Raw genomic sequence first — 17,063 nt, 5'->3', positions numbered from 1 at the left:
GACTATAAATCTAAATATACACTCAACATATATACATACATATATATGTATATGTATATTATATATATATATATATATATATATATATATATATATATATATATATATATATATATATATATATATATATAACATCATGTTGTCTCTGTCCATTGATCCTTATGCTAATTGTTCTTTTTATAGTTGTTAGAATTCTTTAACTTCTTTTATGAATTATCAGTACCAGAATTGTTATTTTGAATTACTGTATATATAAATTACTGTATATGACATCTAGCCTTCAAAGGAGGGTAAAGAACAATACAAAGAAAATATATCTATCTCTCTCTATATCTCTCTCTCTATCTATATAATCTCTCTCTCTCTCTCATAAAAGATAATTTTAAGAAAATGGTGATTTACCGAAATATTTCATCATTTTTGACAGTTTTAAATAGATTTTCATTCATAAATGTAATGAAACTGACACTGTTGTTTAAATTAAAATCTTATGCCCGAAATTACTGGGAACTCGTTCACAATCATCAAATAAGACCTCATTTCCTGTCTTTACCTTGTTAGCCTCTCTTGTCGTTTTCATCATTACTCACTGTCGGATGAATTTTCAGCATTGTATCTTGTGCAAGAATTTTGTACATCTTTCTTTAGGTTATCGATTTGTGTATTGTTTCATGTTTGAATGTTTGTTCGTTGTAGATCCCGTTTGTTCTTTGACGTTTCAGAGATTATTCATAAGTAACAACAATTAGTTATTCCACCATGTTATTCCCGTATAATGTTATATATAGATATATATATATATATATATATATAAAACGCGCCATTAGTTTTCTTCTTTCTTTGGAATAATATACAGCATTTTTCTCTTTTTACCCTCTCTTAAAAGAAACAAATCTTTTTCGGCGTAGGGGCTCAGAATGAAGTATCTGATGTTCAGTCAACTGCTAAATTTCCTCAAGATTGAAAACAAAGCCATATTTCAGTCTCTTAATGTCAAATAAATCATCTCTCTTACTCTCTCGTTTTCTCATTTCAGTCCTTATATTAAAAACTGAACCTATCGTGAACTTTAGATTTAATAATTTTGTTTTTTATTTTCAGTTAAAAATGAAAATTAAATGTGTAAGCTTATCGTTTTTGGCTTTGCATATTTTCATTGAGCAGGAAAAGAAAAAACAGAGAAGACTAATCATCATGCCTGGAATATATTTTATTTTCTAATTTTGATAAAGTGGCGTCGAAATGTTTCATTCTGGATTTAACTTCCAGGATGTTAGTGTTGTCTTTTTCGTACTAAGGAATGGATTATTTGACTGATTTTTGTTTTTTGATATAGAAAATGGTTCAAATCAAAATGATCTACTCTTCTATAAGAAGCTGGATTTTGTTTGGATTACAATATCATGGCTGATACTTGTTAATCATGTAAAGATCAGAGGAATAACCTTTGAAAACGCAGGAAAATTATGTGTTCTTTAAAAATAAGTAACTTTTAAATACTAAAAAAAGTAGAATTTTGATTTGTTTTTAAATTGTACTAAATCCCCTTTCTCTCTCTCTTTCAATCTCTCTCTCACATCTCTATCAAAGGTTAAATGTCTTGAAATAATTTATTTGTTTTTTGTTTGCAGGATTTTTTTGCAAAAATTATATTTGTTTTAAAAATCAGTCTCTGAAAGATATATCATCAAACTGGTAAGTGGGCAAAAATGAATCAAGAATTGCTAATCCATTGTAACGGTTTTTTTTAATACCAGTTTTACTTGCATTTTTAGGCAGGTTCAAATGTTGATAATTCAGTAATTTTTGTTTCCATCATTTAAATAATATTAATTTTTAAAATTAATTTTAGAAAATTTTTTTTCCAAATTTCTTTAATTTCATCCTAAAATACTTTCCATCATTTTGTCACATCCATCCTGCTTTTCTACTCAATTTTTTGTTTTTTCAATCTGGAGAGAGTTTTGGAGAGAGAGAGAAATAGCTAAGATAAGAGAGAGATCTGAGACTGAGTAACATCCACCTAAAACCAATAACAATTCTCATTTTGTGGTAATAAATTTACAAAATGTTACTTCCGTTTGAAAGACTACGACTCTCTTTCTCTCTGTTAATCAGAATGACGTTATGGATTAAACATCCAATCTCTCTCTTCTTATCTGATGTCCATTTGTCTCTCTCTGAAAGAATCTTTCGTGCCTTCTCTGCGTGTGTGTGGTAATTTTGGTTTATCTGGACTTTCCATCCAAGGCTCTCTCTCTGTTGCAAGATGTTGAGGGGGATAAGAGGCTTTCTTATTTGTTTGCTCTTGCGTTTGATAGAAGCCACCTCTCTAATTAAAATGTGTGTGTGTGTGTGTATATGTTCATTATTGCGTATCTAATTTTATGCAGTAATCTGAAACATTTATCTCAGGACATTATAATGTTTCATTAACTGGATATCACATCCACTTCTCTCTTTCTGGATGTGGGACAGTTTTTAATGTTTTTCTTATCATCTCTCTCTCTCTCTCTTTTCTTGTCTCTCTTCTCTATCTTCTGTTTTCTGGAATGCTAATTTTGCATTGTTTCATATCCACTTCTCTCTCTCTCTCTCTCTCTCTCTCTCTCTCTCTCTCTCTCTCTCTCCACTCTTTGGAAAATGTGCTAATGTTTGCATATCTGGATATCATATCCACTTTCTCTCTCTCACTGCTCTCTCTCTTCTCTCTCTCTCTCTCTCTCTGGACTAATGTTTGCGTATCAGAAAATCAACATCCACTTACTAAGAGCTGATGTTTGACTCTCTCTCTCTCTTCTCTCTTTGTGCTAATGTTTGCGGATCTGGATATCACATCCACCTCTCTCTCTCTCTCTCTCTCTCTCTCTCTCTCTGTGCTAATGTTTGCCTATCTGGATATCACATCCACCTCTCTCTTCTCTCTCTCTCTCTCTCTCTCTCTCTCTCTGTGCTAATGTTTGATGTTATCTGGATATCACATGATACTTCTCTCTCTCTCTCTCTCTCTCTCTCTCTTGTGCTCTCTTCCCGATCTTAATCTCTCTCTCTCTGTGCTGATATTTGTGCAACACTAGGATATTTGGATTTCACATCCACCTTCTCTCTCTCTCTCTCTCCCCTCTGTGTGTGTGTGCTAATGTTTGCGTATCTGGATATCACATTTTCTCTCTCTCTCTCTCTCTCTCTCTCTCTCTCTCTCTCTCTCTCTCTCTCTCTCTCTTCTGCTAATGTTTGCGTATCTGGATATCACATCCACTGACTCTCTCTCTCTCTCTCTCTCTCTAGTGTCTCTGTACTAATGTTTGCGTATCTGGATATCATCCACCTCCCCCCTCTCTCTCTCTCTCTCTCTCTCTCTCTCTCTCTCTCTCTCTCTCTCTCTCTCTCTCTCTCTCTCTCTCTCTTCTGCTAATGTTTGCATATCTGGATATCACTTCCACCTCTCTCCCTCTTCTCTGTCTGTCTGTCTGTCTGTCTGTCTGTCTCTCTCTCTTGTAGCGCAGAAGATAAGAGGCAATTTGAAAAGCTATTAGATATGCTACTAGAACATAACATTCAGCAAATAAATCACCTGCCCACGAGAAAGGATAATATTTTAGACCTAGTATTTGTGAATGAGGTGAACTATGTTAAAGAAATAATAGTATATAACACGAGTATTTCGGACCATAATGTCATAGAACTAACAGTCCGTTCCAAAACACATGAAAGCAGAGAAAAGCAAGAGACGAAAAAATGGGAAGGATATGGAAAATACAATTTCTATAGTAAGAATATAAATTGGTAAAAAATAAATGAATTAAACAAAGAATGGGAAAACATATTTGTAAGTGATAATATACAGGTAAATACCGATACATTATATAAAATATTAGAGGAAATAGTGGAAAAATATATACCGAAGAAAAAAAGTAAACATCAGTCACGAATTCCAAGAGACAGAAGGATCTTGTTCCAAGAGACAGAAGGATCTTGCAAAAGAAAAGAATGCATGGAAAGTGATGGAACTAAAAAGTAAGATAGAAAATGCAGAACAGAAGATTATACAATCAAAAGAAAATGAAAAATGGAACCTAGAAGAAAAGACCCTACAAAATATCAAGCAAAACCCTCAAATTTTTTATTCATATGCAAAAAAGATGAATAAAATAAAAGTGGAAATAGGCCCGCTAAGAATTGAAGGGCGATTAACGAATGGAAAAAAGGAAATATGTAGCATATTAGCAGAAAGATATAAGAGTGAATTTACACCTAGAATTGACAATGAAGATAATGATACAGAAATAAGAGATGAAAATATTGAATACTTATCGGATATAGATATTACAGAAGCCGACATTGTGCAGGCTATTAATGAAATTAAAAATGGAGCAGCAGCAGGACCAGATGGCGTACCTGCCATATTGTTAAAGAAAGTGGTTCATTCAATCGCAAAGCCGCTAGCAATATTATTAAGACAAAGTATAGATACAGGCAAGATTTATGATGAGCATAAATTAGCATATATTACTCCTACTTTCAAAAGTGGTTCAAGACTAGAGGCAAGTAATTATAGGCCTGTGAGTCTGACATCTCATATTATGAAAGTTTATATAGGACAACATGGTTTTGTACTTGGAAAAAGTACACAAACCCAACTGTTAGTCCACCATGAAAGCATATATAAAAATATGATAAATGAAAAAGATACAGATGTTGTTTACCTAGACTTTGCAAAAGCTTTTGACAAGGTAGATCATAATATATTAGCGAAAAAAATTAGAAAACATAACATTGTTGACAAAGTAGGAAGATGTATAAAAGAATTTTTGCAAAACAGAAAACAGATAGTGATTGCAAACGATGAGAAATCGGATGAAGCTCACGGTAATATCCGGTGTACCACAAGGTACGGTGTTAGCTGCATTGCTGTTTGTGATTTTGATTGCAGACATAGACAGTAATGTTAAGGACTCAGTAGTAAGAAGTTTCATAGATGACACAAGAATAAGTAGAGAAATTGCTTGTGATGAAGATAGGAACTAATGCCCAAAGAGACCTAAACAAAATATATAAATGGGCAGAGATAAATAGGATGGTATTTAACTCTGATAAATTTGAATCAATGAACTATGGTGATAAAGTAGGAATGCTACATGCATATAAAGGCCCTAATAAAGAAACAATCACAAACAAGGAAGCAGTTAAAGACCTTGGTGTGATGTTGAATAGGAATATGTTATGCAATGATCAAATAGCAATTCTATTGGCAAAATGCAAAGATGCAAAAATGGGAATGTTGTTCCGGCACTTCAAAACAAGAAAAGCTGAACACATGATTATGCTTTATAAAATGTACGTTACGTAGTCCATTTGAATATTGCAATATAATATGGTACCCACACTACCAAAAGGATATTGCACAAATAGAGTGTACAAAGGTCATTTACAGCTAGAATAGAAGAAGTTAAGGACCTTGACTACTGGGAAAGACTACCATTCTTAAATTTATATAGTCTTGAAAGGAGAAGAGAACGCTACATGGTAATCCAAGCATGGAAACAGTTAGAAGGAATTACCGAACACATCATGGAGCTAAAAATATCAAAAAGAGCAAGCAGAGGCAGATTAATAGTGCCAAAAACTATACCAGGAACACTAAGGAAAGCACACAGGACATTAACCCACCATGCACCAGCATCGATAATGCAGCGTCTATTCAATGCGCTACCAGCTCATCTGAGGAACATAGCAGGAGTGAGCGTAGATGTGTTTAAGAATAAGCTCGACAAATATCTAAGATGCATCCCAGACCATCCAAGACTGGAAGATGCAAAATATACCGGAAGATGCGTTAGCAATTCTCTGGTAGACATCAAAGGTGCCTCACACTGAGGGACCTGGGGCAACCCGAACGAACTGTAAGGTCTGTAAGGTGTAAGGTAAGTGCTAATTTTTGCGTATCCGGTTATCATATCCACCTGTGTGTGTGTGTGTGTGTGTGTGTGGTAATGTTTGCGCATCTGGATATCACATCCACCTCTCTCTCTCTCTCTCTCTCTCTCTCTCTTTGTGTGCTAATGATTGTGTGTCTGGATATCACACCCACCTCTCTCTCTCTCTCTCTCTCTCTCTCTCTCTCTCTCTCTCTGTGTGCTAATGTTTACGTATCTGGATATCACATCCACCTGTGTGTGTGTGTGTGTGTGTGTGTGTGTGTGTGTGTGTGTGTGTGCGCTAGTGTTTCTGTATCAGGATATCACTTCCGTGTATCTCATCTGAATTACGTTAATGCTGCCGACCTATATTGGTATTCATATGGTTAAATCGCAGGTCAATGAGTGGATTTTAATATTCATGAATTTATTATGCTTTGAATCGGGAAAATGTGTGGCACATAAATTTTGGATAACGAGATTATTGACGAATTCTCTCTCTCTCTCTCTCTCTCTCTCTCTCTCTCTCTCTCTCTCTCTCTCTCTCTCTCTCTCTCTCTCTGTGCTATATATATATATATATATATATATATATATATATATATATATATAAATATGTATGTATATATATATATATATATATATATATATATATATATATATATATATATATATATATATATATATATATGTAGATATATGTGTGTGTATTTACGATTTAACCTGGGGAAATGCTTACCATGAGCCAGTTATAGACTACTCTAAATGAATGATTTCGTTACTTATCTTTATTTTTGTGTAGAATCTGACTGCTGTTGATTCAGAAAATCGTAAAAAAACAAGGAGAAGGGGGGATTTTATCTTGGCTGAGGGCTCTACTTACAACGTCAGGGTAAGTTTAAAATTACGTGTTTACATGAAATGAAATATCAGAAGATGAAATGGACTAATCAGGCATGCAAGGCCTGAGAGGTTACTTATAACCGGGAAAACTTGAAAGTATATCCGTCGGTGTGACGATGCTGCCACAAGGCACAGTCAAGAGAGATTTCCACTGATAACAAACCCTCTGTAAAGAGAGAGGTTTACGAATTAAAAGCCAGTAAGGACGCAGTAAAATATATATGGGCCAAGGCGAGCACGAGAGGGTGCCAAGAAGCCAGGAGCACACGATTTTATGTAATTATTTAAACGCAAGCATTGACGTAACACTGACCTAACAAGGCAAGGTTGATATGGAAATATTGACACTTAGAAAGGTAAATAGGAAGTTGATTACGAGAATTAAAACAGTGTGACTGACGGGAAGAAACTTTGCAACAGATCACTTTACCTCGTAGAAGAGGTGGCTTCAGCGAGAAATGGTGGCGGAGGAAGGGCTGGGCTTCACTGGTAAGAAGACTACAGGTTCCTACAAGATAGGACCATGTTGTGGGGCATGGCTCTCTCTGAAGGAGATGTCTCGCTCACGTCCAGCAGTGTGTCTCTCTCTTGTTCCTTCGGTGAGACCCTTATATGACGTCGGTCAGCGGTCAGGAGGTTAGGAGGATACCCACAGGTAGACTGGGGTTGGTTGTCATCTGTGATTCAGTCCCAGGTGTACCTGCCAGCTGTCCTCTCTTAATCCAGGCTTAGGATTCTGAAAGCAAAGTCTCCCACAGTCGTATGTTCAAGAAGAGGAAGTTGAAAGGGATATAAAGCGATTAAAAGATTAAGGGAGGGGCCTATATTCCTTTCGTCCTGCCCAAAATGCACTGTTGTATCTTCAAGCTTTAAGTGAAGCATTTGATGGCTGGGATTCTTGGGAACGTAATATATATATATATATATATATATATATATATATATATATATATATATATATATATATATATATATATATATATATATATATATATATATATATATATATATATATATATATATATATATATATATATATATATATATATATATATATATATATATATATAATATATATATATATATATGCCGCTGTGGTGGCGCAGTGGTGTGATTCTCGGCTTCCAGTCAAGAGGGCTGGGGTTCAAATCCTGCCTCTCACTGACGGCTCGGGTTGCGCTACCTCAAAAATCTGGCAGTCCGTCAACCTAATGGTCAGAAAAAACTTGAGAGGTTCAGTAGGAGAATAGGTACCAGCCCTCGGGCTGGGAAGTTAAATAGTGGGCCTAGTGACACACTGGCCACGTGTCATAGGCATTGGGACCTGTTCCACCACTGGCTGTTGGTCTAAGAAACAGGAGATCAGCGCCTACCCTATAAGCCTACTGAGGCCCAGGAGGACTTTAACTATTAAACATTAGATATATATATATATATATATATATATATATATATATTATATATATATATATATATATATATATATATACTGCTATATATTCAGCATTAGAAGATTTCCTCTAGCAGTCGTATTTTAACTGCTAGGTCCTGGATGAAGATCCTTGGTGAAAGCCGCTACAGCAATATCTGCCTACATAGGCAGCTAATACTGTGGGAGTTTTCAGCAATTTCATCCAGGATTCATTAATTATGGGATGAATTTGGTAGTTACCTGTTTGTTTTTAGTTAAATACATCAATATAGGTCGGCAGTTGATTGGGCTCTCGTATTGGTATATACCAATCAAAGCCGCTGAAACTTTCCTAAACATACTGCTCCAGATACCTCATATTCATTCTGTGCTGTGCTTCCTGAATATCAAGGCCCTTCATTTCCAGTACCTTTTCGCTATAACTACCCATCGCCGTCTAGATCGTCTCGTCGTCATAGCAATATCTTTGTCCATACTTTCCTCATTATCGAACCATCTCAGGACTCACCGATACATCTTGTACCTGTTCTAAGTTTTCCACGACTTCGCCATGCCTAAACATATCTCACCCTGTTCATTCATCATAAAATTATGTGTCATATACTAAGCAAGCATTTCATCACAAGAGCGTCAACATAGAGGTCAAGTTCGAGAACTGAAAAAGGTGTTTCTTTCATTACTCGATGTACATTTGGCCTTGTTTATGCCGTTGTATTAGTTTAGAAGCTGAATATTCATGAGGGCTTAATAATGTTAAGAGTAAAGCATGGAAAAAGAAAAGGAGAAAGAAAATATAGAAAACAACCAACAAAAGTGCCAGCAAAAGTCGTCTTTATATCTATTGAAATTTTTAAATTGTAGACATTGCTCTTGTTATGAGAACGGAGTGAAATTCACTTTAATAATTTTTGAAATTACGGTTAAACATTAACCCACATTCACTCTTCGACTTAGGTTAGGATAATATATCATAACGTTGCCAAATTCATTTAGGAAAATAACATTCCATTCTTTTATGCTGCGTAGAAAAATGAAACATGAAAACGAAAGCACTCTTTGTTTTAACGCCAGATTATTCTTGGTCAGGGAACAAAAATCCCTCCCAGGTTTTAGACCACAAACCGGTCGTGATGTTCGTCTGTGGAGTGACAATTTCTTCAAAATTTTTCAATCCGTATTTGATGGAGTTCCTCTACAACGCAATAAATGTTTTCCGTTGCAGCTTCCAAGGATGCCCGTTTCACTAACAATATAATTCACTCTGCCTTTATTCTAGTGGGTGTCGTTTCTAGAAATTTAGGGGCTTTAAACGATTTACAGACTGCCCTCCCCATCCCTCCTCCTTTCGCCCTTACTTATACGGTGGAAATTCAGAATGTTTTGATCTTACCACGTACTCATTTATAAGCTGTTAATAACTTTGTTTAACTCCCACATACTGTGCCGTAGAGCAGCGCAAAACTAACTGCGTTTATCGAGTGAAAATAGCAACACGTTTTGATAATAAGTTTTCGATGTTTTCTTTCAACTGCACTCTCTTACAAGGTGTCTAATTGGTTAAGTTAGTGGATTCCCACTTACAAAAGCATAATGTACCTATTGTTTATTGGTTTATTACCCTAACATGAGGACATAGGTTGTATTTACAATAACAAAAGTGTGATTTCTATATAACCTAGTTCGGTCTCCAGGTAATAGTAAAATCTAAAAATCATAGGAAAAATGAAAATAAAAATTTAAAAAAAACAAAAAAAATTTAATTCATACTGTGATTTGATAACAAAACCTGCAACTAAATTCATCTAACATTGTACAATATTTTGTATTATCCCTCATTGTCGTTGTTTTTATTTATCTGCTTACTGTATTGGCCATATTTTTATCATTCAACTTTTTTTTCTTAAGTCATTTAATTAACTTCGCATTTATGGAGCTTCTCATAAAAATCTGTCCATTTTGGCATTTTTTGTGGTTCTGAGTAGAAAAACTGAATATCTCATCTTGCCTGGTGCACCCTGTTAGCGACATGGAACCTGAACGGCCGCTTAATCCTTTTGTAATGGGGTATGAAAGGCAGGAAAACGGCAAAATAGCCACACTTGAGATAGCCAAGAACCTAAAAGGTTAGAAATTAGACATTCCTACGTTTTGTGATATATGCTTAGTTATTTTTCATGACTCACAACGCCTAAATGTTTATTCTGGAAGGATCTGCCGTCTTGTAAATACTTAGATTATTTCATATTTGATATTGCCATTATGGTAAAATGTCTTCAGACATCAAAGATATGATGAAATATATGCATGAAATTAGATCGAACAAATTCCCATAGCGGCATCATCTGGTGGAAAATGCCAGCTTTTTAGTTTTCTGTAAAAGAAAACTATTGTGATGGGTTTGTCTGTCCGTCCGCACTTTTTCTGCCTGCCCTCAGATCTTAAAAACTGAGCCTTAGTAGTTTTTGATTTGAGGTTAAACCTTAACTATGATCGTGCGTCTGAGTTTTCGATTATAAAACAGGCCACTACGTGCGGGCCGCTGTAAGACAGGCCACCACCGGGCCGTGGCTGAAAGTTTCATGGGTCGCGGCTCATACAGAATTATACGATATACAGAAAACTCGATTGCGCCGAAGGAACTTCGGCTCATTTTTTACTTGTTTCTCTTCCTCTCGGAAGTAAAGCGATATCTGATACTGCTCCTCTCTCTGTGGTCTTCACTTGGCAAGAAGCAAATGAAAAGTTTGAAAATTTATATCTCAACTCGAATTTCAGTTGTTCTTCTATGATTTGCTTTTCATTTAAATTGCGCAATTGTTTGAAACTTTAATCTCTCTCTCTCTCTCTCTCTCTCTCTCTCTCTCTCTCTCTCTCTCTCTCTCTCTCTCCACGGGCGAGACTTCATCCCTTTACAAATCATATGGTTTGAAATCCGTTTTGTTTCTGTTTTGATGAGTTGATCAGGGGTCTGTCATTTTTGCCCAATTAGATGAGCTGTTCAAATGAACTGTGGATATTCTCGAGACCTAATTGGGACATTAAATCCAAAGCAGTCCTTTCGAATTCATTATAGAGTCTCCATTTTTGTTTGATGAATGATACCCTTCATCATCCTTATTAATAATAAAATATTCATAATATAGCCCAAAGTCATCAAACGGAAAATTCGTTCTGGTTCTTCCATAGGATTCATTTTGTTATATGTTTGCTTTGTTTGGCTTTGGTGATGATGAAGATGGAATAGGAATATTACGTTTGATGGCTGTGGTGATGTTTTTTAATATTCGGTGGTTATAACATCCCTCTACGTTGCTCTGTTCAATTGAATTATTATTGAATTATGAAGTGTTTTGTCTTTAAGCGAAGGTGGAAGGAAATTTTACTGTGAACATTTTCCAGTTCCACTTTCTGGCATCTCTTAGGCTGAAAAAAAAAAGGTCTATGAAATAACTGGGAATTTGATTAAATTCACTTTGTTATTTCACATATTAGAAATTTTGTACTGCTTAATTTTTTCCTATATGTGCTGATTGATTATTTTTATTTTAACCTTCAGTTCAGTACCCAATTTCTTTATTTTTCTTTTCAGAAGGTAACTCCCACTGGGTAAAGCCGGGAGCCAGTAGCACTGTGAGTACCACTCAACAAATTCATTATGTCTGTGCAATAGACTGTGTATGCCTCTGCAGTATCGTTTTGTATTTGAACATTTCATTTAATAAACGTACTCGAAGATTAATTTAGCAAGTGAGTGTAACCAATAAATTTTATATACCAATGGAAAATGTTCTTACCAGGGCAAACAATAATGGGAAAATGTTTTTTATTTCATTTAGGAGATTTTTTCTCAAGTTTTATCTCACAAAAAGCGGCCTGCGTTTTCATAATGATCATCAAACCATTGACCGGAGCTCATAGACATTTCTTCGCGGATTCCTGTAGTCGTTTTCAATACTAAATACAAGACTGTTGACAGTTTGCAAAAAGCAAGGGCGTGCAAACAAGGACGCGCTGAATCGATTACTCCTGGTTGGATTTTTAGTGCTTTTACATTCTAAAATCTGAGAACAACGGCCATCGATAGTCGATGGTGTTTACTCAAAGATGCTCTTCTTATTCCTGTTTGGTACATGACATACGGATTCTGAGCTCTTATAAACAGATTCTTTAGAGTCGCATTTAAAGTGATTTGATTGAAGTTATTTAACACTGGATTGTGTTGAAAGTTAACTTAAAAAGTCAGTAATCTTTTGCGTTATTTTGCTCAAAATTGCTATTCATTTGGAAGTTTTGATGTTCCCATCAACCTCTGAAATAGGCAAGGGTGACATTTCCGCTGGATTTTCAAGAAATTCGCAAAATAGAAGCAAATCTGCCTTCCCAGTTTCTAGCCTTCTTAATCAGTCTTCCGAATATTCCAAGAGGCAGGTCTGAGAGTCACTTATTTTTGTGCTATCATGTTCATCATCCTCTGTCTTCAGCCTTTGGCGCCATCCCGTCCCTATGTCACTTTATTTTCCCCCTTGGTTTTGTTGTGTTGGGTGGGGCAAGGATTATTATAAAAAGTAAAAGGATAGACTACTTTAGCATAGTGCATATATATATATATATATATATATATATATATATATATATATATATATATATATATATACACATATATAACACACACACTATATATATACATATATATATATATATATATATATATATATATATATATATATATATATATATATATATATATATATATATATTTTATCACACTGTGATTTATATAAATCATTTAGTTAATGTTTAATGTCCAATTCATTTTTTTTAGCATCGAAGGGGAATAAAGTGATAAATGGATTGGTATTGAAGTGTCTCGAACACTCGACACAGTACCTTCAACTTCGACGATCGAACCACTTACCGAAGTTATAAGTGATAAATGGATCAGTAGCAATCCATTTATCAAAGTTTCCCCATATTCCCGAAGCAGCGTTAATAATTGATATTAAACGACGTTTGTAGCTTAATGATTATATATATATATTATAAAAATATATCTATATATCTGTACCATGTCTTTTTCTTACTTACACCTCGCGCGTGCCATCAACTTGACGTTAAGTGAATTGCTACAGTTGAGCACATGCTTTTTCTTGTACCATGTCTCGAGATGTTGTTGATCACAGACTTTTAATCTTTTAATCCACCCCTTTGACCTTGAATTTCTTAAGGCTTCTTGAATTTGTATTTCATTGCACTTGAGCCCTCTAATGATACTCAAATGAGGTAAATGATCGGAACGATGACTTTGATTAACCCTTATTTCATTTTGTATGTGAGTTTTGTCTTTCGGAAGAACGAAGTTTTGGGCTTTTGGTTTCAGATGCACAGTAAAAACCGATGCTTACGATTTCAATTTTTTATGAAGTAGCATGACGCAAGAGAGAACGTTGTTCACTTATGCCTCCTAATTGCAGTCCTGAAACATTCGTATATGCAATTTATAGTGCCTCATTTTCTAGTCTTCCTCTGGTATGCATATAAATCTATGTATGCATTAAAAAGTTTGATATATTGGTATTTTATATAATTTCATTATACTACTAAGAAATGTCTTGTGAAAAAGGTAATCTGTAGAATTTACTACGTAAATGTATTGGAAAAACATTATTATAACAAGTTAATCCAAAGGTTAAAATAAGAAAACTTGCAATTTTATCTAAGTAGAATTATACTATTAAGAAATAAATATGAAAAAAAGTGTAATCTGTACAATTCACTATGTTAATATAGTGCAAAATAATTTTTGTAATATGTTAATTTTAAGGCCATAGTAAGAAAAATTGTAGCTTTATCTAAATAAAATTGTGGCTAAACCATACTTTACATTGCTCTTACTGATACCTAACTTTCTAAACTATTCCCTGCCATTGTTAGCTAGCTAACTGCCTTCATTCTTCTTTCACCCATCTTGCCTATCAGCTAAAAAAAAACGAAACCTTCGCAGAGTTTGATTTCTCGCTATGTCCCACCTGGAGGTTCCCTGATTTTCCCCTTGATCAGGGAGCGGTCTTTAAAACTGAGCTCCGGTATACTTTTGAACTACGCAGCTCCTTCAAACTTTCATCATCTCTCTCTCTCTCTCTCTCTCTCTCTCTCTCTCTCTCTCTCTCTCTCTCTCTCTCTCTCTCATAGGCACTCTTGGATTCTGACTTAGGAAATTCTTACAAACTTTATATAACACACTAATTACACACACACACACACACACACACACACACACACACACACACACTCTCTCTCTCTCTCTCTCTCTCTCTCTCTCTCTCTCTCTCTCTCTCTCTCTCTCTCTGCCCTAGAGGAAATGTTATTCTCCAGTGTTGTTACGAGTATTTGTATTGAGAGAAGTTTGTAGGGTTCCTTTCAGACTTGATATTGTAGCTTAGCTCATCTTATTCCTCATTAATATTCATCTCAGAACAATCATAGATTATTAATGCAAGAAGGTCGTTTCGAGATCATCAGATTCCTCCTGTGTGTTTGATTATAGAAGCCTCGTTCATCTTCCATATATTTAATCGTGTATTCTCCCTGTTCTTGTTATTAGTCATTCTTTCCGTTACCCAGTCTTAACTACTTCGTTAGTTTTCGGGGGAGGGATGGAGGAATAGACCTCTATCCTGCGAAGATGAGTTGATAATGGTGCTGTAAGTTTTATTTATTTGTTTATGTTATCCGCGTTGCTAAGACTATAGTCATCGACGAAGTGAATGCCAGTATTAATGGTCATTATTACTTTTGTGGTGGTAGTGGTAGAAAGTTCAAATAAAATGCCAAGTTATGAATACATAATGATTTATCAATGGAGAACATGACCTCTAATTAGTTCAAGGATTTTGAGATTTACACCGTATAGATGGCATTGATACGTCTTTGTCTCTATCATCTTTTATATCTGAGTTTTTCTCTTAATCTCCCTGGCGTCTTTTCCTATACTCTCTCTCTCTCTCTCTCTCTCTCTCTCTCTCTCTCTCTCTCTCTCTCACACACATTAATTAATATCATAGGGGCTTGATTTTGGTGAGCTTCCTTATTATGGGTATCTAACCCTCGTTTTTGAGTAACATATTCTAAATCTTTTTTCGATACATCCGGATATCAGTAATACTTCTTTACCCAACAACAGGGGCAATGTCCCAAAGCTTTACTTGCTCACATAATATTTTTACGGAGGTTCTTTGTATATGTATATGGGTCTGTATGAATGTACATATGTATGTATATTTGTAGTGTCTTATTACATATAATACATTGCAACATTAAACGCTGACCGGGATTAGCTCCCGAGGAAAGACAAGACTGATCGCCGCCACATCCATACTTGAGCTGCTGTATCGTGGATGAATCCCCTTCACAGATAACTTGCACAGCATTAGCCGCTTCTTTCTCCTGCTCAGGAGTCTTCTCAGCGGCGTGTCAAACCCCTTACAGACACTGCGCCGTTCAGCTGTATCTTGCACTTACACTCTCGCACTACCTGTCATCTATCCAGACCTCTCTAGGTCTACCGAATTGTAAAATCGTTTCACATTGATCTGTGCATATGTGTGCATATGTGTGTGTTATGGGTTGTATGTTATGGGTTGTGATTAAATGAATTCATTTGATTAAATGAATTCACTGAAAGGAAGTTCATTTCTGTTAAACATAAACTGATATGAATTTTTTCCACTAAATTTAGTTTGTATATTCGGCATCAGTAACCATTATTTTTTTGACGCCTTTCTGATGTGAAATTAATCAGATACCCTTGTATTTGAGTCTTGGCATATAACGTTTGTTTGCCTGCTAATATGAAAAGGAGAGAGGACAAATGGTCGTTTTGTAACATCATCATTTTTAAAGCTTCCAAGGTCGGTTATATTCTGTTCAATTTCTGACTCATAAGAGCTTTGTGTAACATGCATTTCAAAACACCATCATGAATGGAACTGTTCTCGGCTTTTCCTCTCCATTATAACCGTGGTTAAAGCCCTGTTACTCAACTGCTTCTATTGTCTCTTGCTGGCTTTGCCTAACTCGCTTAAGAGCTCCGGAAATTATATTGAAGGTAATGAAGGGGATAAGATAAACTTAAAACAGAGTAATTAGGTTATGAAAGATAAGGTTCTATTGGGGTCTGCGTCCCACCACTCGCAGTCTGAGGAATCCTTGAGTTAATTAAATGCCTACGTTGGGGGAGTAGAAGCAAATATTGTACATGGCAGTGAGGTTACATTTTAGAAAATGGAGCTGAAAGCTCAAATTAGGGGGTTGATCAAAGCTTCTTCGGCGTTTGTTTGTCTTTTCTAATATATTTAGGGATGTACGTTTACCTTTGTATCCGTGTATATATACATATAAGTAAGTATGTGTGTATGCATGTTTTACATCATCTTTTCTTGTTTTCAACTTTTCCAAAATAACTGTACCAATTTCATCCAAAGTTTGCACAAAAAAGTGTCATTTGGCAAAGGGGAGATGGTTACGATATAGTGAAAATAGAGTAGGGACATTTAAAAGTCCTATCCAGAAATTCTGGCCTAGAAAAAAAAAAAAAAACTTTCTTGAAAGCTTCCATATAGTGTGCAGTATCAAATTTATTCTCACCATGGCCTGGTGGCAAGGATGGTACCACAGTAGGGGTTCAAATAAAAAAAAAAAAGAAAGTGTTAAAACAAGAGGGCTGAAAATTTTCAAATTCTTTGCAACATTGTTCATGCAGTGAATATTCAAGTCTGTTCAAACGACGGCCCGAGAGGGCTCTAAGCTTTGAC

General features: G+C 35.3%; 1 long non-coding RNA gene across 6 annotated transcripts in view; it reads left to right on the top strand.

Moving 5' to 3' along the window:
• Positions 1-17,063, top strand: part of LOC136843635 (uncharacterized) — a 668,266-nt gene that overhangs the window by 37,738 nt on the left and 613,465 nt on the right. For all 6 annotated transcript variants that reach the window (XR_010854616.1, XR_010854617.1, XR_010854615.1 and 3 more), the window contains exon 2: positions 11,843-11,883. This is a non-coding gene — a long non-coding RNA (uncharacterized lncRNA). The remainder of the gene's footprint in view (positions 1-11,842; positions 11,884-17,063) is intronic.

This window comes from Macrobrachium rosenbergii, chromosome 12 (assembly GCF_040412425.1).
Source record: "Macrobrachium rosenbergii isolate ZJJX-2024 chromosome 12, ASM4041242v1, whole genome shotgun sequence".
Lineage (NCBI taxonomy): Eukaryota > Metazoa > Arthropoda > Malacostraca > Decapoda > Palaemonidae > Macrobrachium > Macrobrachium rosenbergii.
Note: the sequence above shows the minus strand (reverse complement) of the source record. Positions and strands in the feature narration are given on the sequence as shown.